Source organism: Eurosta solidaginis, chromosome X, assembly GCF_040869045.1.
Source record: "Eurosta solidaginis isolate ZX-2024a chromosome X, ASM4086904v1, whole genome shotgun sequence".
Classification (NCBI taxonomy): Eukaryota; Metazoa; Arthropoda; class Insecta; order Diptera; family Tephritidae; genus Eurosta; species Eurosta solidaginis.
In genome coordinates, this window is record NC_090324.1 from 57,515,931 (window position 1) to 57,538,098 (window position 22,168).

General features: G+C 41.9%; 1 protein-coding gene and 1 pseudogene across 1 annotated transcript in view; both read right to left on the bottom strand.

The window, feature by feature from the left end:
* Positions 1 to 22,168, bottom strand: part of LOC137234189 (inhibin beta chain-like) — a 364,782-nt gene that overhangs the window by 242,477 nt on the left and 100,137 nt on the right. The gene's annotated exons all lie outside the window — the stretch shown is intronic.
* On the bottom strand, positions 10,968 to 13,316 carry LOC137234436 (vacuolar protein sorting-associated protein 35 pseudogene; annotated as a pseudogene).

A 22,168-nucleotide genomic window follows, 5' to 3' on the forward strand; every position in this document is an offset into this window, starting at 1 on the left:
ATCATTTGTGGATGGTTTTCGGGATCCGTGCGGGATCCCGTCGGGGTCATTTCGGGACTTTTCGAGACTAATACGGGACCATTTGGGAACCCTTTCGGCATCATTTCTGGATGGTTTTCAGGATCCCATCAAGGTAATTTCGGGACTATTAGGGGATCATTTGGGGACCTTTCCTGCATCATTTCTGGATAATTTTCGGGATCCGTCCGGGATGCCGACGAGGTCATTTCAGTACTATTTCGGGATCATTTGGGTTACGTACCGGCATCACTTCTGGATGGTTTTTGGCATTCGTCCGGGATCCCGTCGAGGTTATTTCGGGACTTTTCATCGACTAATGCGGGATCATTTACGGACCCTTTCGGCATTCTTTCTGGATAGTTGTCGGGATCCGTTCGGGATCCCGTCACGGCCATTTCGGGACTATTAGGGGATCATTTGAGACCCGTTCCGGCATCATTTCTGAATAATTTTCGGAATCCTTTCGGGATTCCGTCAGGGTCATTTCGGGACTTTTTCGGGATCATTTTGGGACCTTACCAAGATAATTTCTGGATGGATTTCGGGATCTGTCCGGGATGCCGTCAGGGTCATTTTGGGACTATTAGGTGATCATTTGAGGACCTTTCCGGCATCACTTCTGGATGGTTTTCGGTATCCGTTCAGGATCCCGTCCGAATAATTGCGGGAAGTTTTCGGGATCATTTGGGGTCCCTTCCGGCATCATTTCTGGATGGTTTTTGGTATTCGTCCGGCATCCCGTCTGGGTCATTTCGGTACTTTTTCTCGACTAATACGGGATCATTTGCGGGCCCTTTCGGCATTATTTCTAGATAGTTGTCGGGATCCGTTCGGGATCCCGTCAGGGTCTTTTCGGAACTATTAGGAGATCATTTGAGGACCTTTCCGACATCATTTCTGGATAGTTTTCGGGATCCTTTCGGGGTCCTGTCAGGGTCATTTTGGGACTTTTTCGGGATCATTTAAGAATGGCTTTCAGGATTCGTCCGGGAACCCGTCAGGGTAATTTCTGGACTTTTCCGAGATTATTTCGGGATCATTTTGGGACCTTCCCAAGATCATTTCTGGATGGATTTCGGGATAAGTCCGGGATGCCGTCAGGGTCATTTTGGGACTATTAGGTGATGATTTGAGGACCTTTCCGGCATCACTTCTGGATGGTTTTCGGTATCCGTTCAGGATCCCGTCGGACTCATTGCGGGACTTTTTCGGGATCATTTGGGGCCCTCCCAAGATAATTTCTGGATGGATTTCGGGATCTGTCCGGGATCCCGTCAGGGTCATTTAGGGATGAGTTCGAGATCCCGTCAGGGTCATTTCGGGACTTCTTCGGGACTATATCGGGATCATTTCTGGATGGTTTACGGGATCCGTCCAGGATCCCTTAAGGGTCATTTCGGGACTATTAGGTGATCATTTGCGGACCTTTCAGGCATCACTTCTGGATGATTTTCGGTATCCGTTCAGGATCCCGTCGGAATCATTGCGGGATTTTTTCGGAATCATTTGGGATCCCTTACGGCATCATTTCTGGATGGTTATCGGGATTTGTCCGGATCTCGTCGGGGTTATTTCGGGACCTTTTCACGGCTAATACGGGATCATTTGGGGATCCTCTAGGGGTCGTTTCGTGACTTTTTCTGTTTTATTTCGGGATCATTTGGGGACCTTCCGGCATAACTTCTTGATGGTTGGCCGGATCCAACAGGTTCATTTCGGGACCATTTTGGGATCATTTGGGGACCCTTCCGAGATCATTTCTGTATCCGTCCGGGATGCCGTAGGAGCCATTTCGGGATTTTTTGTTACTTTTCCGGGATAGTTTTTGGACCCTTCCGGGATCATTTATGGATCTGTGCAGGATCCCATCTGGGTAATTTCCGTACTATTTCGGGATCATTTTGGGACCCTTCCGGAATCATTCTGTATGTTTTTCACGATCCGTCGTGGATCCCCTCGGAGCCATTTCGGAACTTTTTCTGGAGTATGTCGGGATAATTTAGGGACCCTTCCTGGATATTTTCTGGATGGTTTTTGAGATCCGCCCGGGAACCCGTCAGAGTCATTTCGGAACCTTTTCGGGATCATTTTGGAACACCTTCAGGGATCATTTCTGTGTGGTTCTCTGGATACGTCTAGAATCGTATCGTTGTCATTTCGGGTTTTTTTGGGACTATTCCGGGAACTTTTGGAGACCCTTTCGGGGCATTTCTGGATGTTTTCGGGATCCGTCCGCGATAGCGTGGGGTCATTTCGTAGCTTTTTCTGGAAAATTTCGGGATCATTTGGGATCCTATCAGGTTATCAGCTCATTTAGTTTCTTTTTTTTTACTCAATTACAAAAATAAAATGCATTAGACAGAAAACAAAATTTTAAACAGATAACTTGATAAGCAGGCTAACGGGAATAGCCCATATATTTAAATTTCTCCTTGCGGACGGGGCCGCGGCTAAAGGCTGGTAATATTATAAATGCGAAAGCTTGGATGTTTGTCCAGACGTTTGTCTTTGTGACTCAATCACGCAAGAACGGCTAGACGGATTTGGATGAAGTTTTGCACGCATATAGAAAATAGTCTGGAAGGATCTACTAGCAATACGGTTTTGAAAAGGGGGGAGGTCCCCGTCCCCTAGGAACAGTTATAATTTAATTATAATATTTTTTCGTTTTTGTGGCTGAATCACGTCAGAACGGCTACACGGATTTTGTTAAAATTTGGGACGGAGACAATAGCCTACTGGCGAATTTTTTTTCGGACATGGAATGGGAGACAGGGGGTCCCACGACCCCTTCGAATAATCACTTCTCAAGAATTTTTACACATTATAACTTAACGTATACTGACCTTCACCAATATTACAACCTCAATGGGTCAAATAAGTCGAGGGCTTACAAAGTGAGCAGTGACACCCCTCCGGGATCCCGCCGGGGTAATTTCGGGACTTTTTCGGGACTATTTTGGGACCCTTCTGGGATCATTTCTGTATAGTTTTCGGAATCCGTCCGGAATCCCGTCGGGGTTATTTTGGGACATTTCCGCGACTACTCCGGGATCATGTAAACTGTATTTATACTCAGCGTGCTTTGCACACAGAGTATATTAACTTTTATTGGATATCGGTTGGTTGTACAGGTATAAAATAATCGAGGTAGATATAGACTTCCATATATAAAAATCATCACTATCGAACAAAAATTTGATTGAGCCATGTCCGTCCATCCGCCCGTCAGCCAGTTAACACGGTAACTTGAGTAAGTATTGAGATATCTTCACCAAATTTGGTACACGAGCTTACCTGGACCCAGAATAGATTGGTATTGGAAATTAGCGAAATTGGGTGATAACCACGCCCACTTTTTATACTCAGCGTGCTTTGCACACAGAGTATATTAAGTTTGATTGGATAACGGTTGGTTGTACAGGTATAAAGGAATTGAGATAGATATAGACCTCTATATATCAAAATCATCAGTTGTGAAAAAAAAATTTCATTGAGCCATGTCCGTCCGTCTGTCCGTTAACATGATAACTTGAGTAAATATTGGGATATCTTCACCAAGTTGGTACACGTGTTGGTGCTTGTTGTATCTGTTTTTGCTTGTCATCTGCGGAGGAGGGTCCTTGCTCGGGCGCTATTTATGAGGTGGGTTTTTTCTAAGGCTGGGGTAACGATTAGTCAGTACAGAGTCGAGTAAAGTCAAACACACCTACTGAATAAAAACACAATATTTATGTGTTACGAACACACGCACATACGGCTGGAGGTGTTAGCAGGGCAGCAGCTTTCCATTCCAAGATGGTGAGGGAGGAAGGAGAGCGGCGGCTAGCGGTCGTCATAGCAGAGGGGGGATCGGTAGGACGGTTGAACAGTGGTCGGGTAACGGACGGATTAGTATGGCGATATGGAAGGAGCGGCGGCTTTACGGCAGGAGGATAGCGGACCGCCAACAGTCGTCGTAGCAGCGGCGGGAGCAACGCGGCGGCTGAACGGCGGCAGGATAGCGGACGGCCAACGGGCGACGGCACCAGATGGGCCACGATGCGACAGCAACAGCGGTGGGCGACGGAGCGCATACCTGGGCGAAGGCGGGATCGGAGGTATGCTGGCAACGAAGTTTACCTGTAAAGCGGCGGGTTGTTCCAGTAGGGGTAGTCGTCGGTGGTATCGGACGGATCAATCGTCGGCGGAATCGGTGGTCGGCGGTTTCGGACGGATCGGTGACCTACGAGAGACTGCGAGGATTCGGTTAGTGCTGGCTCCACCGCTGGACACCGTGAATCGATCCGTGGGCGGGGAAGCAGTGCACCTTAAATGCACAGCGGTAGCCCCTTGTGCGCACACGTCGGTTCACGGCCGAAGCCAGAGCCGTGGAGAGGGGTTCATGCGGTTGTTCGGGTCACTCCTCACCGGAACATGGCGACGGAGGGAGATAGTCCGAAGACTCCACTCCTGTCGTCCAGGCACAGCAAGGGGTGACCCGCGCCACGGCCGCACCCCCTTCTCTCAAGCTCGCTGGTGGGAGTGGTCAGATAAGCCTTAGGCATCTGCTCCGGCCAGCTTACTACATTAGAGCTGAGGGGTCGCCTGGTCGTTCGGCGTCATGCCACTCAACACCTGGGTGGGCTACGGAGGGAAATAGTCCGAAGACACTACTCTTGTCGTCCAGGCCAGGTGACTGGTGACCCGCGCCATGACAGCGCCCCCTTCCGCTTCCCTTCCTGTGGAGACTGACTTGCTGGTGGGAAATTCACTCATTTATACGACCTGCGTTATAAAGCACTTAAGCAATGCACCGCTACTTTGGCATTTTTGTATATATTGCCATTTACTGCCGCTCTTCATATGGTGGTCGCCTTATTGCTAGAACTGAATGCCACCTGACTATACTATATAGGCATAGTTTCAGATGCAATTAAGAAAAGAGGTACAGCGGGAGTTATATTATTGTAACGCTACGTTACAACAGCGTTGCTTCTTAATCAGTGTTTCCGCTGCAGTGTTACCACTTTGATGCTTTTGGAGCCAGATCTGGCCCCTTTTTTGGGTTTTAGCTCCAAATTCCGGTTTAGCCCTTACCTCTTTTTTAGCCCTCTTTAAAATGTTTGCCCCTTTTTGGTTCCAAACCTTTTTCGGCAATACGTATTGTGAAATTTGTAATGCGTTTTATATGTGTCGAAGTGTTATTTTATTTGTTTCGTTATGTATAATGTGGCAACTCGGTACTCAACTGATAACAAAAACTTTAATCGATAAACTGTATCATGAGATTTTATATTTACTTTCCAGCTTGTGCAACAGCATAGTGTCACCTACTAAGAATTTCGGCCCTTTAACTTCAGATTATAATATATTTTGTCTCCCGTACCTTATTTCATTATACCTTTAAAGAATATATACGAATTAAAAAATAAGATACATTTATATACGAATTCATTGAAAGAAAGATACATAATATATGTCGCGACTTCATAATTAAATTAAAAAAAAAAAAAAAAAAGCAAGTATAACTGATGAAATAACGAGATTACAAATGAAGTGGAAAAATATCTATCTCCAAAATTGGAAAAATGTGACTTCAACATTAAGTTTTTAGTTTGATGTTAAACAGCGTAATTCTAAATGCTTGTCCAATTTGTGCTGCCACTAAGTAATGCTGAAGTTGCAAGAACGTTTTCAAACATATGTTTGATTAAAGCAAACACAGAAACAAATTGAGTTTAGTTATGTTGAATTCGCTTCTGATAATAAGAAGTGGTCTTTAACGGTTGAATAAATGCTGTTATGACTTTGAAATAAACAACGATTTCTTAAAATTAATAAACACAAAAAATATTATTTGAGTGCAGCAAAAATAATAATTCATCTTCTGAGGACGAAATCTTAGATTTTTAAGTCTAAGGCCCTTCAAACATATCTCGTCCCAACATAAACTTGAATATCGCACACGTGTATTTTAATGGTGATTCGTTCACCCGTAGAACGTTAAAAATTTAATAAAAAAATTGGAAAAAATTCAAACAAATTTTCATCGGCCAACATTTTGGCAAGTCGTATTATTGGCGAACCAATAGCCGTGCTGTCATTGAAAAATAAAAAAAATAAATGTAAGGCGCGATAACCTCCGAAGAGATCTAGGGCCGAGCTTCTCTTCCAATTTGCGTCGTGCTCCTCTTGATTTTTCCCTACAAATTGGCCGGACGGGACCTACATGTTTTATGCCGACTCCGAACGGCATCTGCAAGGCAGATGAGTTTTCACTGAGAGCTTTTCATGGCAGAAATACAATCGGAGCGCTTGCCAGACACTGCCGAGGGGGGACCCCGCTTAGAAAAATTTTCTTCTAATTGAAAAATCTTATTTCTAAAATTTTGATGTTGCTTTGCCCGGGAGTTGAACCCAGGGCATACGGTGTGATAGGCGGAGCACGCTTCCATCACACCACGGTGGCCGCCAATAACATAAATACTTCTTATTTTTTAACGATACCTTACCGCCAAATGGCAAAATAAAATTAAAAAAAAACCGTATTTTTGTTATTAATATAATATAAGATGAACTATAAAAACAGTATTATTTATGTACCTCCCTTGCTCCTAATTTTTTTTTTTTTTGTTAGTTTACTTACTTTATAACTTTGTTTAAGTTTGATTTGAAATAGATATGAAAACTTATATTGAAAAATATACATACATATATGTACTTTTAGTTCTTCTTTCAATGTGTTTTGGATTTTCTTAAAGAAATCTTGCTCTTTCTAGTCCCCTTTTTCTAGATTCTAGCCCCAAAGAAATTTTTTTCTGGCAACACTGTTCCGCTGTTAGCTATTATATCAATGTTATCATCTGATCTAATTACAGAGACTTGATCGTATTGCTTTATGCAATTGTTTTGTTATCGATATTAGAGAAAAATTGCAAAGTTTACAAACGGCTTCTCTGGAGCTGTGTATTGAACTGGAATCTCCAACATTCATACCAGTGTAAAGGCAGATGCCTTTAACCACTCAGCCATATGAATGCCCCGCTGCTCGCTTTGCAATTGGTCTATAAGTATTGCTTTTGTTTTTATTCGTTTTGATTCACCGTTTAGGTACATATAATTCTATGTGCTGTTTAATCCTGATGGTGTGGAATTTTTAGGCGCGCTTAAAATCTTAGTAACAATGCATTTTTTCAGTTTTGGCTTTTATTAGCAGAACTTCCGCTGTTAACTATTGTATCAATATTATCATTTGTATTTAATTAGCGAGATTAGCTCATATTGCTTTATAAAATGGTTTTGTTATAGATATTAGAGAAAATTTCAAAGTTTACAAACGGCGATGGTTACTAGGACTTGTTTCTGCATTTCACTTTTTCCTCAGCTAGCAATATGAGCAAGTCTCGCTAATTAAATACAGATGATAGCATTCATATAATCGCTAATAGCAGAAGCACTGCTAATAAAAAAACAATGCTGTAAAAATCCATTGTTACTAAGCTTTTAAGCGCCTCAAAGATTCCACGCCATTAGGATTAAAAAGCATATAGAGTAGTATGTACTTAAGTGGTGAATAAAAAAGAATAGCAACAAAGGCAATACTTAGAGACCAATTGCAAAGTGAGCAGCGGGGCTATATAAATGCTGTGGAAACTTGAGCTGGCGATTTTCAGACTTAGTTTCTCTCGAGGGGGGGTTAGGAATAAAAAGGCAGTGATTAATATTAAAATTTCCAATAGTGTTTTATTTCAAGGGAATGTGCAATATAAAAATAGAAAGGAGAGTTTAAAGGAGCAAGCGTGCAATTGCTACAATGTTACCTTTAATATATATTCAGGGACTCTGCGTTTTGGCGAGGATATTTTAATGGTGGTTAAAAACTTGTTGTTCCAACTTACGAGCGTGCGTATACTGCTGCGGCTTTAATCCAAGTGACCGAGTACCATTCCATGCGTTCCGTTTACCCCCCAAAGCTAACAGGCCTTTGGCGGGGTAACTTAACGAAACGTCACTTTTTCTTCGAGTATAAGTTCTAACGACCAATAAGCGGTTTTGTACTAGATTGCATTAGTGGGGCCGGCCCTTTGTTTTCCTATTAATAATTGTATCTGCGACATTTTAGGCTCGGGATACTCCAGAGAGCACGAATCCAAAGATTGTGCTTTGCGCCAAGAGCGGGCCGAATGACGCTGGCAGCACTTGGTTGAGCATGATGTCGGCATACACGTCTGCCCCGAGAACTAAGCGTACCGGCGACGCGACGTAGAATTTGGGATCGGCGAGGCAGATGTGAGTATACATAGCCGCGATGGCTGGATCCAGGTTGTGACTAGGCGCCACTCGGTGGAAATGTGGTGTGACGACGACATGGGTCGCAATGTGTTTGTTGTCGCCGTGCTTCCACCGCAGACACACCACACAGCCTGTCTGACTACCCACTCGAGTTTCGTTCAGCCGCAGCTCCCGGACCAAATCAGCGGATATGACACTGGATGACGAACAAACGTCGATCAATGCTCGCACCAGGTGAAGCCATTCTCCGGCTTATATTTTGACGATAGCGGTCGGCGAAATCGAAATCATGGGCCGCAGTACCGATCCAGCGACGGGGTCCAGCCCTGTACGTCCACTGCGGAACGTTAGCGGCGTCCTTAGTTGGCGAGTGGCAATGACTCCTCGAAAATCGGTGGCGGTCGACGTAGCGCGAGGCAGGCGAGCCGTGATGGCTTCGTAACAGCGATTTGTGTTGTTGTCAGCCAGCTGGGGGCATTGTCGGCGGCGACGGTTGTTGTTGTTGTTGTAGCAATGCTCGCCCCACCTAATAGCCGCGACCGATCACAAATTGTCATCAATATCCTCTAACGGGAGTCCAAGGAAACTTGCCGTTTCAACAGGGGTGGACCATAACGAAAGGGGTGTTAGAGGCGTTGGTTCCACATTACAATTAAAGAGATGGATGGTGTCATGTGGGGACACATTGCAAGCGAGGCATACATTTTGTATGTCAGGGTTGGTTCTGGATAAGTAAGGGTTTAACCTGTTACAGTATCCAGAACGAAGTTGAGCAAGAGTGACACGTGTTTCCCTGGGGAGTATGCGTTGCTCTTCCGCGAGTTTTGGATACTTTTCTTTAAGTACTGGATTCACCGGGCAATTCCCAGCATAAAGGTCCGACGCCTGTTTATGGAGTTCACCAAGGACCTGCTTGTGTTTTTTCACTTCATACGGCTGGGTTCTCAGGTGCAGTATTTCCTCAAAATGCTTACGGAGATGACTCCTTAAGCCCCTAGGCGGTGCTGGTTCATCAATCAGATATATGTTGGGATGCCCAGGTTTCTGGGTATTCAAAAGGAACTGTTTGGTCAGCATCTCATTTCTCTCCCTGATGGGGAGTATTCTCGCCTCATTATGTAGATGCTGTTCTGGGGACATAAGAAGACAGCCCGTGGCGATTCTGAGAGCAGTATTTTGGCAGGCCTGTAGTTTCTTCCAGTGGGTAATTTTTAGGCTTGGCGACCATATGGGTGACGCGTAGCACGTAATCGGCTGGCTAATTGCTTTGTATGTAGTCACGAGCGTTTCTTTTTCTTTTCCCCAGGTACTGCCAGCGAGGGATTTGAGGATTTTGTTACGGCTCTGAATTCTCGGAACAATTGCGGTTGCGTGCTCACCAAAATGTAGATCCTGATCAAACATCACACCCAAGATTTTGGGGTGTAGGACAGTCGGTAGCGTAGTGCCATCGGCGACGGTGAGGGGTTCTGGTCGACTGTTGGCGCTCATGTTTTAGCAGGGGTCGGAAGAGCCGTGGTTCCGATCCCCCTGATAGTCGGAAAGGCCGTGGTTCCCATCTCTCTGAGAGTTAGAAGAGCAGTGGTTCCGGTCTCTCTTTGGCCATGCTGGCTGGTTGGTAATCAATGTGCCTATCCGTGGTTCCTTGGTCAATCTCCTCCGCCTCAATATTTTAGGAGTAGAGTGACAACGCCCCTTCGAGGTTATCGCGTTCTTCTTCCTCTACTTGTACACTCCATGGCTCACGAGAGGCTATTTTTTGCTCATCCACGTACAGACTGGTGTGGGGTTTCTCACCACATCATCGACATCTTCCGTTGCTTGTGCAACCAGCCGTGCGATGTGCCATGGAGAGGAATTTGCCACAGTAATTGCCCAAAAGTGCCTCACGCATCCGTTCGTCGGGCATCTTGGAACGATAGACTGGGCAGAGCCGGATCGGATGCCTAGCCGAACACAAATGGCATGGGATCTTGAAGTAGCTGGCCTTCTTTTCATATGCCTTGCGTAATTGACCGTAGCGGGTCATGCTGCCTGCAATTAGACTCAATAAGTCATATTATATACGTGTCTGTATAGATTATTAAAAAAAAAAAAAATATCTGGTTGTGGCTTAATGACGAGATTACCTCAAAATTCTGACTCATAAAATTTTTCAGAACCAGGTATACAAATTTTAGAAAAAAAGTTCAAGATTTGGGGTTATCTTTGTGTCCCCTAGTGTATTTTAAATTGCAGAAACTTTGTTATAAATTGTGGTGATGTTTGCTATAAACCACCCTGGGCTCCCACCAACAAGGTGCACAACTTTGCTGGATTAATGTGTGGACATTAATACACTGGTGGTTAGATCGGTTATAACACCTTCCCTTGTATGTGACAATACACTACTCTTTCTCCTCATACGTTCGTAAACGATTTGGTATAATTTTTTAATTGGTATTTCATTGAATAGCAACGTCTTATTTGATATTAACGACCTACCAGAATATTTGGTATATTTGGCTTTTAGGCCTAAAATGGTGCAGGGTTAGTCAAGTGCTCATTAATTGTGGCCATGGTTGCCTGTGGCTTGCTTGTTCAGTTTGTAGGTAAAGCATTTCCTGAATGAGAAATGTCATTTTGAAAAATCCAAGAGGTAGTAAAGTAGCAGAGCGGTAAGTATTGTAAATTTATTTGTAATTTCTTTTTACTATTATTTTTTTTCTTATATTTTCAGGTAAAATGCAATGAAGTGATTGACTTTCATAAATTTTTTTTGGTAAATCCTCATTAATTTTGGCAATAAGCTGATTCAACATTGCCACAGTTATTAATGAATTGCCACGCTCAAAATAGAACAGATAATGATTCAGCAAGTCGACATAAAGTTGCACTTGTACGCCAACGTCCAGACAATGCGCTATTATACGTACTCCTTTCTTTAGGCAATCAAGGGTGCGTTTCTCATAACACATATCTGTACAATTTTGCAGCGCAGGCCACCACACCACTACATTGATCGGGTTTCTTCAATAGTTTAGAGGCAGAAAGCGCACAATTCGTACGCAAAAATTCAACATTTTTCTCACTAAAACACGACATTTATTCAAATGTGGATATTATTAGCATAATTGCAGCCAATTGCGCTTTAGAATCTGAGATTTCATCCTCAAATTGCGAAAAGGCTTGCGTCATAAATTCATAAGCAACAGTCTCGTGATTTGTATAGCCGATCCCGCCTATAACTAAAGCACCTTGCAAGTAAAAACGCAACACCAAATCAGCTAGATCTGCTTTTGCTATGGCGAATTTACTGTGATAATATTGTAATATCTTTTGACATTTCTTATCCCAGTTATCATCTTCATCAAAAATAGCTTTATATTTGTAGGCCAACTGATAGACAGAGAATATGAGTGGCGGTAAAACATGTTTGACACGTTGTGAACCACCGGTGCCTAGATATTTTCGTGCGGATTGTAGAATTTTGTATTGCATGTCGGATTCATCGGATTTCATATAGTGTATGAAACGCGCAACAATGCCTTGTTCTTCAGCGAATTCTTCAGGATCGACAGTATTACCATTGGTGGGTGGGGTTGCTTATTTACCATTTGGTCCCACTGGCAATTCTTCATATTTGATTAGTGGCGTGAATATAGTTAATACATGTTCAACTTGCTCCGGGCTGTCTGAATGCAGATGGTATAAAAGTTTCGAATTGAATCACATTCATTAATATAATGCCATATAATGCCATTGATTTTCGTGAAATGTAATCGATTTGTCCAGCAGTGGTGTGAAGTTCTTTCATTGTATGACAGTTAGAGCGTTGTTATAGAAATCGATGCAAATACGTAAGAGACGTGATACGTCTTGATTCACCGACAGAAAATGTGATACATTATTCATGCTAAGACGCTCTAAAATTTGTGTCGTAGTGCAGAGCACTTTGTCAACATAGTCAACCCGATCTGGATAAACTTTTTGGGCGAGGCTTAGTAACTCAATCTGCAGGGATATTGTATCTTCTAGAGGAATATCAGTACGGGTCTGCACAATATTTGATACTTGTATGCTGAACACTTCAAATAATTCCACCTCAGGTGGTATAATGGATTCAATATCGGTACCGCTTGTCTTGCCACTCCTCTGGTTGTATGCCGCCAAACGATCAATTAAAGAAATTATTATAATCTTCACATTCACACCAGTCTCTAGCTGTGCACATGATTTCAGGAACGGATCTAATGTTTGCAAATGAAACTCATCGGGAAATACTTGTATAATACATTCCATAAGATATTCCTGCGCAATAGCATCACGACAACTAACCACCTGTACCAATATACCCGGCAATATCCAGCGCTGGTAGTGTTTTAATATTGCTTTGTGCCAACTAATATTTTGATTTCTTCACGTTCTTTCTCACGTCGTGACTTCTCACTTGAGTGACCCTGATGCTGCATACGCATCCATAATTTATTCATTTCAGCAAAATTGGTAAGTACAAAATCAATAGCACCCAATACATTGCCTTCATGTTCATTATCTGCTTTGAGTACATCTGGTAATATGTTACGTGTACATTGTAACAAATAGTTACGTAGCAATAGGCCCCGTAATGGATGTTGTACACCGAGGCACATTTCTACTAAATCTTTCAGTATGCTACGTTTGAATGTGGAATCATTTTTAATATGTACAATACCAACAGGGATGAGTAAATATAAGCGCGGCACAATTGTGTGCGAATACTGCACCAGTTCACAAAAATCTGTCTCTTCATTGCTGTTCTCACTCAAATACAATTCCAGGTGGCAAAGTTCATCTCTGATAGCCATATATAACTCATAGTAGCTCTTCGGTGATAGCAAGGAGGTACGCAATTCGCTCAACATAGTACTAACACATTTTAGTGCATCCAATATACGATCCTTATCAAGAAAATGGTTCATTTGGAATGCTTGTTTACGCGCTGTGCCAATAGCTTCAGCGAGTAGCTTCTCCTGATCATCAACACCATTCGGCATGGTCATGCGGCGCTCAGCACCGTCGCTGTTGCCTCCACTTTATTATTATAGTACACGATTAAACATAAAGAATTTTTGTTGAAAAGTAGATCTAACAGCGTTAAGCAGACGCTATCACTGTGGTAAAAATATTGACCATGCGTTCTTAGAATTCTGGCTCGTTATCCTTACATCTATTGCACTTCCCTTTGCTAGTTAGCCGATATTGACGCACGATCTTATCAAAACTCGCTGGTTCATTAACGTGACTCGTTGTTGTTTTGCAAAATGCATATTCCTTTCCTAATTCAGAGAAAGGGTCTGCGAAGTACTTACACACTTCAACTGAAAAAGGGTTTTGTTAATTGCCCAACAATACACATGTACATATGTACATTTACGTATGATACTTTTTTGATTTCGACTGGCTAATTGCTGGATTTGTAGTAAAACTGTTTGATGTATTGCGTGAAAATACTCGATTGAAATTCCACTATATTGCCTATGTTCACGGTGTGGAAACATTGTTTTGGGATTTCGTGAAGTGGAATACTATCGGCAAAGGTTTTAATTGGATGCATCAGATTATTCTGCCTCATCGCGATGGTAGGGCAACATGATGAGTTTTACCAAGGGTCGGGTTATCTGGCCTTTACTCGTCATGATATCGACCACTCTGACGTGATCGTCGGGTCCTGGGTGTAATTTGACCACCCGTCCGAGTCTCCGATCGTTTGGAGACAAATTGTCCTCTTTGATTACGACCAGGTCCCCGATTTTTAGGTTCGTTTTGGGAAATCTCCATTTATTTCTTTTATGCAGTTCAGAGAGGTATTCCGATTTCCACCTCTTGAAGAAGGAGTGATGTAGGGATTTTAACTTTTGCCATCGATTTATGATTGAGGCAGAGTTTTTTGCTGGCCTCAGGTTCTGGTGGGGATAAGAGATATCCTCCTACCAGAAAGTGGCCGGGGGTTAGTGGCTCCAGGTCTGATGCATTGTTTGACGCAGGGCTCAATGGTCGGGAGTTGAGGTAGGCTTCGATCCTGAATAGCAAAATCGCAAACTCCTCAAAGGTGAATTTGCAACTTGAGGAGATTTTATGAAGTGACTTTTAAAACTTTTCACTCCGGCCTCCCACAGTCCCCCCATGTGCCGAGCTGATGCGGGAATAAAGTGCCACTATAAGGATTGATGGGAGTACTTGTATAGGGTGTTATCGCGGGCATTTTGTAGGAATTCCCTCATTTCCGCTTTAAGTGCTCTAGAAGCCCCGACAAAATTCGTGCCATTGTCGGAAAACATCTTACTAGGGCAGCCTCTTCGCGAAACGAACCTCGCAAATGCTGCTAAAAATGATTGAGTCCTGAGGTCGGAGGTGGGTTCCAGGTGAATCGCTTTCGTTGCAAAGTAACGAAGAAGCATACATACCCCTTCGACACTCTACAACCTCGTCCCGGAAAGTTCTTTATATTGAAGGGTCCCGCAAAATCGACTTCTGTATTTGTGAATGCCAGTGAGTACGTATTTCTCTCCTTGGGTAAAATACCCATTAGCTGGGTTTGAACGCGATTTTCGGTAAATTGTGCATTCTTTGCAATTGTGTATCGTCGATTTTATCATATTCTTGACGCGTGGTATCCAATACAGCGTACGGATGAGGCATAGCATAAGTTGGTTTTCCCCATGGAGTGAGATCCTATGAGTGAATTTGACGATAAGACGCGACAACTGGCAATTATACGGCAGAATAACTGGGTGTCCCTCGTTGTACGGGATATCTTCGGAAGCTCCGAGGCGACCGCCTGGCCTCATAACCCCCCTTTCATCTATAAATGGGTTCAGTGGTAGTACCTTGCTCTTTGCTCCTATAAGTTTTTTAGATTTTAAAGCTGAATAATACTCACCATCATACCTCTTTTGATAGATAACAATCAGACGTTGGGTCGTTGCTTTTATTTCGCTCGACTTCTGACGTGGTGGTATATTCTGTTTCTTGGGTAGGCCAATTTGAGCTATCTTCATTAAGCCAAGAAGGGCCCTCCCACTACAGGGCGTTGCTGATAAGATCTTCAGCGGTTATACATATACTTGCGAGATCTACCGGGTTCGATGCCAAGTCGACATGAAGCCAGTTTTCTATCCCTACTTTGTAAATTATTTTTGTCACCCTATAGGCAACGAAAGTGGACCACGAGCATGGGGGTTTGCGAATCCATGCAAGGATGATTGTGAATCCGTCCATAGACAGGGTTGTTAAAATGAGATTTTTTCGGCTGACTGTACTATTTCCGCTAGTAGAACTGCACGACATATTTTAAGGCGGGGAAGAGATATGTTCTTGACCGGTGCTACTCTGGTTTTTGCAAAGAGCAAGTTTACGAACACATGATTCTCAATTTGTACCCTCAGGTATATTGCGGCTGCGTATAAATTCTCAGAAGCATCGCAAAAGCCATGTATTTCGATGCTCGCTACCGGGGAAAATCGTACATGCTTTCTAAAAAATCATGCCATCTATCTAATACCGCGGGAGATACGGCGTAGTCCCAGCCCGTGTCTTCCAGCCAAATACCTTGCATAATGATTTTCGAGGTAATAATAAATGGCCCTAGCCAACCTAGTGGATCAAATAATTTTGCTATAGCAGACAAAATTGTTCTCTTTGTGAACACATCTTGGTTATCTATGGGTTTCGTAGAAAAATAGAAATAATGAGAGTGGGCATTCCACCTGATCCCTAAGGCTTTAACCATGCTAGCATCTTCAAAATTTAAAAAGTTTTCATTTAATAACGCGATATTGGTATAACTTCCAGTAGTTGGTCGCAATTGGAAGTCCACTTCCTGAGGGAGAAGCCGGCTGATTGTAATGCCGCTTGGATTTCGTCCCTTGCCTTCGTGGCGGTAGCAATGGTGTGTCTACCCGCTAAAATGTCGTCGACATACATAAGCTGTCGTAGGATGTCCGATGCGATGGGATAAGTTTCCTCTACATCTTCTGCTAGTTGAATAAGGGTCCTTATGGCCAGGTAGGGCGCGCAGTTTAAACCGAAGTTCACGGTTTTCAAGTCGTATAGGCTGATTGGTTCGCTGGTGGATGACCTGAAGACGATGCGTTGATACCTGGTGTCCCTGGGCTCTAGCAATATCTACCGGTACATCTTTTCAATGTCACTGTTGAATACGTATCGGAACAATCTCCAACGGAGTATGAGAATCGTTAGATCACTCTGAAGGACTGGGCCTGAATAAAGGACATCATTTAAACTCATTCCATTAGCAGTGGGACAGGAGGCATTAAAAACTACTCTCACTTTAGTGGTGGTGCTTTCTTCCTTAACTACTGCGTAATGGTGTAAAAAATAGGTATCGCATGTGTCTGCCGGAACATGCCCTTCTACCCGTGCCATATGAGCTAACGTTTCGTATTATATCGAGTCGTAGATTGTATTGCGTTTGCAATTCGGGATTTTTCGCTAACCGGTTTTCATTTCTAAAAAATTGTGAGCGCGCGCTCTTAGCGACGGTCCTAATGAGATACCCTTTTAAAATCATGCTTAAAAGGAAAAGACACAATATATTTGCCATCTTTATTTCTTTTGGTGGGTTTTTAATACAACTCCTCGCAGTAATTTTCTTCCTTGGTATAAACATGGTTTTTGGGAATGTCTTCCAGCTCCCAAAATTACACTATTTCCTTGTCCAGCGATACCTCATTAAAAAATGGCACACACCTGCCGGCTGGGCTGGCCGTTTCCGTTTGGCCAGTTAGTATCCAGCCAAATACAGTTTCCTGCGGAAGGAGGGTGCCTAAAACATTTTCTCGTATACCGCCTAGCATTATCTGTGCGTAAATATCCCCACCCAGAATAAGGTATACTTGTTCATTTAAAAAGAACTTCCGATCTGCTAGCACCAAGTCCGGGAAAACTTGGTGTGTCATAGGGTCAATTTGACAGGTTGGCAGATTGCCAGTAAGCTGCGCTAATGCTGTGGTGTGTATGCGTACATTCGGGTTTATTGATGACCGCAACTGAATGAAGCATGCCTCTTTCACTTGGGCTGACACCGTGTTGTTTATCCCTAACACTTGTGCATTTAGCTTGCGACTGGGCAAATTTATTCTTCTCTTAAGTCGCTCCGAAATGAACGAGCACTCTGATCCGCAGTCTATTAGGGCGCGGGTGTTCATTGTTGTAAAATATATTGACTTGAACAGTACTTAATAGAACCCCTTTGCTTGTATTCGCGAAACAGGAATTGAAGTTGATTGGTTGATTATTTGCCGTGGCAGACTGACGTTGGGCCTGAGCCTGTGCCGAAGTAGATGGTCTTTGATCTAACTGGGTTTGTTGGGTTGTGGTTGGTCTCGTGTTCGTGCCCGCATTTTGTTGAATGTATGATGTCTTTGGCAAATGCTACAATTAAAGGCGCACGTACATTTGGATATTGTATGTTTTGCCGAGAGGCAATTCAGATACCCCCGAGTGTCCTTTATAAACGCTATTCTGTCTAATACGGACAGCCGCTGGAAGTTTTGGCATTATGACAGCTTGTGGTTGTTTTTCTTACAGAATCTGCAAGTGTTTCTAGCTACACTTGCTTGGTAGGCGCCTACTTTCTTTTTAGACGAATCATTATTATGTTTGGGTGGTGGTTGTTTGGAAGATTTGGTATATATGAATAAAAAGGAAGTGATTAATATTAAAATTTACAATAGTGTTTTATTTCAAGGGAATATGCAATATAAGAATAGAAAGTAGAGTTTAAAGGAGCAAGCATGCAATTGCTACAATGTTACCTTTAATATATATTCAGGGACTCTGCGTACTGGCGGTGATGTTTTAATGGTGGTTAGAAACTTGTTGATCTAACTTACGAGCGTGCGTATACTGCTGCGGCTTTAATCCAAGTGACCGAGTCCAATTCCACGCGTTCCGTTTACCCCCCAAAGCTAACAGGCCTTTGGCGGGGTAACTTAACCAAACGTCAATTTTTCTTTGAGTATAAGTTCTAGCGGCCGTAACCAATAAGCGGTTTTGTATTAGATTGTATTAGGGTGGCCGGCCCTTAATTTTCCTTTGGGGCTAGCCTGCTGGCCTAAACATGCTGAGTGGTAAAAAGCTTTTACACTGGTATGAATGTTGGAGATTCGAGTTGGTTCCTGCTTTAATTCGTCTGCTTTCCTTTTATACGCAGACGATCTTAAAATTTTTCGTAAAATTAATGGCCCGTCAGATGCAGTGCTGCTACAAAATGATCTAAATAATTTTGTTGTTTGGTGTAATGCCAATAATTATAATCTCTACCAAAATGTCAAAAACGTTTTCGAATGTCTTTTTGTAAGTCGTCTAACTAGCATACCACGCCCTATGATATCTCAGGCGTTGAATTGGCTTCTTTCAAAGAGTTTATCGATCTAGGTTTTGTCTTCGACACTTCTTTCTCGTTCGTTAGTGATATCTGTTATGTCCTTCCGAAGGCTTACAGAAACCTTGCCTTCCTTCTCAGATATGAAAAATACTTTAAGGATCCCTATCCCATGATCCCTTTAGTTCACTGAAAACTTGAATACGTGTCTGTTTTCTGGAATCCTATCTATAGTGGCACTCTGCCGGGTTAGAAAGGGTTCAAAGAAAATTCATTAAATTTTGCTTATTTTATTTATATTTATTTATTAACTTTGACGACCCAACCCCATCCTATTACTCGTGCTGCAAGGTTATCAATCTCCAATCTCTTGAAACTCGAAGAGCTGTGCATTTACTAATGTTTGTTTATGATCTCCTCGCTGGCTCTTTGGATTGTTCAGCTCTCCTAGCAAAAGTTACCTTTAATGTACCTAATAGGTGTCTTCGTACTTTTGGTAGAGCTAATTATTGCATGCTCGACCCGATTTTTCGCGCACTTACCGAATTTAATAGACTCTCAGTGAGTTTTCTTTTCGATTTCTCTTTGCCGAGAAGTACGTTCAAGTCTTCTCTGTAATTGTACTTTTAATTTATTTTTATTTATTTATTTAACTCATTGTTTATCTTATTTTATTTTCATGTTACTTACGTTTATAAGTTTTAATATCTTTTAATTCATTTGTATCTAGTCTTTAAGATTCTTTTTGATCATTGACTTAATAAACTAAACTAAACTAAAATAAACTAAACTAAACTAAACTAAACCAAACTAAAAAAAAAAAAAAAAAAATACTTAGCTCCCGAGAAGCTAGCTGATGTAGAAGTGAAATTCAGAAACATATCCTAGTAACCACTGCCGTTTGTAAACTTTGCAATTTTCTGTAATCTCAATAACAAAACAATTGAATAAAGCCACACGAGCAAGTCTCGCTAATTAAATACAGATGATAATATTTATACTCAGTTGAGCAGAGCTCACAGAGTATATTAAGTTTGATTGGATAACGGTTTGTTGTACATATATAAAGGAATCGAGATAGACATAGACTTCCATATATCAAAATAATCAGGATCGAAAAAAAATTTGATTGAAGCATGTCCGTCCGTCCGTCCGTTAACACGATAACTTGAATAAATTTTGAGGTATCTTGATGAAATTTGGTACGTAGGTTCCTGAGCACTCATCTCAGATCGCTATTTAAAATGAACGATATCGGACTATAACCACGCCCACTTTTTCGATATCGAAAATTTCGAAAAACCGAAAAAGTGCGATAATTCATTACCAAATACAGATAAAGCGACGAAGCTCGGTAAATGAGTTAAATTTATGACGCAGAATAGAAAATTAGTAAAATTTTGGACAATGGGCGTGGCACCGCCTACTTTTAAAAGAAGGTCATTTAAAATTTTGCAAGCTGTAATTTGTCAGTCGTTGAAGATATCATGATGAAATTTGGCAGGGACGTTACTCCAATTACTATATGTACGCCTAATAAAAATTTGCAAAATCGGAGAAGGACCACGCCCACTTTAAAAAAAATTTTTTTTAAGTAAAATTTTAACAAACAATTTAATATCTTTACAATATATAAGTAAATTATGTCAACATTCAACTCCAGTAATGATATGGTGCAACAAAATACAAAAATTAAAGAAAATTTCAATATGGGCGTGGCTCCGAACAAAAATTAACCAATCCTTTTGAAATTTGGTAGCGGCATAGATTTTATGATGTTAACTGTTTTCCGTGACAACGGGCGAAATCGGTTAATGCCACGCCCAGTTTTTATACACAGTCTTTCGTCTGTCCTTCCGCATGGCCGTTAACACGATAACTTAAGAAAAATCGACATATCTTTAATGAACTTAGTTCACGTACTTACTTGAACTCACTTTATCTTGGTATAAAAATGAACGAAATCCGACAATGACCACGCCCACTTTTTCGATATCGAAAATTACGAAAAATGAAAAAAATGCCATAATTCTACACCAAATACGAAAAAAGGGATGAAACATGGTGAGGTAATTGAATTGGTTTATTGACGCGAAATATAACTTTAGAAAAAACTTTATAAAATGGTTGTGAAGAAAATGAAAAAGTTCTGCAGGGCGAAATAAAAAACCCTTAAAATCTTGACAGGTATTACATATATAAATAAATTAGCGTTATCCAACAGATGATGTTCTGGGTCACCCTGGTCCACATTTTGGTCGATATCTGGAAAACGCCTTCACATATACAACTACCACCACTCCCTTTTAAAACTCTCATTGATATCTTTAATTTGATACCCATATCGTACAAACACATTCTAGAGTCACCCCTGGTCCACCTTTATGGCGATATCTCGAAAAGGCGTTCACCTATAGAATTAAGCCCCACGCCTTTTTAAAATACTCATTAACACCTTTCATTTGATACCCATATCGTACAAACATATTCTAAAGTCACCCCTGGTCCACCTTTATGGCGATATCTCGAAAAGGCGAACACCTATAGAACGAAGGCCCACTCCCTTTTAAAAATACTCATTAACACCTTTCATTTGATACCCATATCGTACAAACAAAGTCTAGAGTCACCCCTGGTCCACCTTTATGGCGATATCTCGAAAATGCGACCACCTATACAACAACCACCACTCCCTTTTAAAACACTAATTAATACCTTTAATTTGATACCCATATCATACAAACACATTCTAGAGTCACCCCTGGTCCACCTTTATGGCGGTATCTCGAAACGGCGTCCACCTATGGAACTAAGGATTACTCCCTTTTAAAATACTCATTAACACCTTTCTTTTGATACCCATATTGTACAAACAAATTCTAGGGTCACCCCTGTCCACCTTTATGGCGATATCTCGAAACGGCGTCCACCTATGGAACTAAGGATTACTCCCTTTTAAAATTCTCATTAAAACCTTTCTTTTGATACCCATATTGTACAAACAAATTCTAGGGTCACCCCTGTCCACCTTTATGGCGATATCTCGAAACGGCGTCCACCTATGGAACTAAGGATTACTCCCTTTTCAAATACTCACTAACACCTTTCTTTTGATACCCATATTGTACAAACAAATTCTAGGGTCACCCCTGGTCCACCTTTATGGCGATATCTCGAAAATGCGACCACCTATACAACAAACGCCACTCCCTTTTAAAACCCTAATTAATACCTTTAATTTGATACCCATATCATACAAACACATTCTAGAGTCACCCCTGGTCCACCTTTATGGCGGTATCTCGAAACGGCGTCCACCTATGGAACTAAGGATTACTCCCTTTTAAAATACTCATTAACACCTTTCTTTTGATACCCATATTGTACAAACAAATTCTAGGGTCACCCCTGTCCACCTTTATGGCGATATCTCGAAACGGCGTCCACCTATGGAACTAAGGATTACTCCCTTTTCAAATACTCACTAACACCTTTCTTTTGATACCC